Here is a 1,400-nt window from a genome sequence, read left to right as displayed (position 1 = left end):
AAACCCCCTCTTCGTGCGCTCTTTTAAGCTCGGCGGGCCCGGGCAGGATGTTTATACTGCGCAATGTAAACACGGGCTCGGGGGTGCTTTAATAAAAAGAAATCGGCGAAAACTCCTGCTGCCTCTCGAAATGCCCTTTTCTGCCTCCGCCGCCGATCCGGGGATGGGAACGGGCTCTGGCCCCCTCGCCTGCTCTGAGGCTTCTTTGAGAGTGTTTTTTTTTTTTTGGGGGGGGGTATATAAATCTGTGCTGAACGTTTGCAGTTGAATGCCAGGAGTCCGAGGCTCAGCTCCGTCGGATACCACAGGCACACACACACCCGAGGGTGGGGGGAAGGAGAAGAGGGAGGCAGAGTCATCAGACCCCCTTTCTTCCCCCTTCTACCCCCCCTCCCCCAAAAAAACCCTTTTGAGCATCTTGCGATCAGGAGAGCTGTCACTCACTCGTCAAGGTAAGTCGCTTTAAACCTTTGTCACCATCTTGCGGATCGCGCGTGGAAACTTGTGCCCCAGGGCGACCARCGGGGAGGGGTGTGTGTGGGGGGGCGGCTGGGACAGTCTTGGCTTTCACGGCTYCTTGCTAGGAACCGAGCAGATGTGCTGGCCGCCGCAGTGCTTGCTTTCTAGACTGGGGAAAGGAAGAGAGAGAGGGAGCGAAAAGAAAAAAAAAAGGAAAAAAAATCCCCCCTCAAGTGCAGGCCGCACCAGAGTGCTGCGGGTCTGTCCTGCTGCAGCCTGCGATGTCAGTGCCTGGAGAGAGGGGGATCCCCGGCTAAACATCCCCCCGAAGGCCCCCCCTCTTTCCAAATTCGCTTTTAAAGTTTTTTTCTTTTAACGATAATTTAATACCTTTTAAAGAGAGATAGATACCGATCGGGTTTCCCAACTCCCTTCGCGTTATTCGCAAGCAGTTGTTAGTAGCCTCCGGGGCGCCTGTCACATCTGTGATACAACCAAGAGGGATTTAACATCAGGGTCTTTTTTTCCTTTCCTTCCCCTTCTCATCATTTCGCCCACCCCATCCGTCCCCTGTCGTCTCCGCAAAAGAAATCATTTTGCAAAAGCACCAGTCCCCCACCTCCCCGAGCAAGGGGAGAGCTGGGGGTTTGGGGACGGCGACAGGGAGCCCTCAGCGCCGTGCTGGGCAAACTCCAGAGCCTGGGGGGGTGGGGGGGTGGCGGTCACGGAAGCACGACAGAGAGGGGTTATTTCTGTCGGTTTTTTTTCCCCTCTAGAAAGCGGCGAAAACRCTGCTGCGGGTGCTCGGGGAGGGAGCGGCGGCCGCCGGTCTYCCCGCTGCCGCTTCGTCGCCCGAAAGCACTGGCGAGGGCAGAGCAAGAGAGGCAGCAAGGCGGGTTTGGGGTATTGCTGCTCCTGGGGCAAAAACATCCCCCTCCCCC

This window comes from Rhea americana, unplaced genomic scaffold (genome assembly GCF_003343005.1).
Source record: "Rhea americana isolate MKP2758 unplaced genomic scaffold, rheAme1 scaffold_441, whole genome shotgun sequence".
Taxonomy (NCBI): Eukaryota; Metazoa; Chordata; class Aves; order Rheiformes; family Rheidae; genus Rhea; species Rhea americana.
This window is presented reverse-complemented; position numbering follows the sequence as displayed.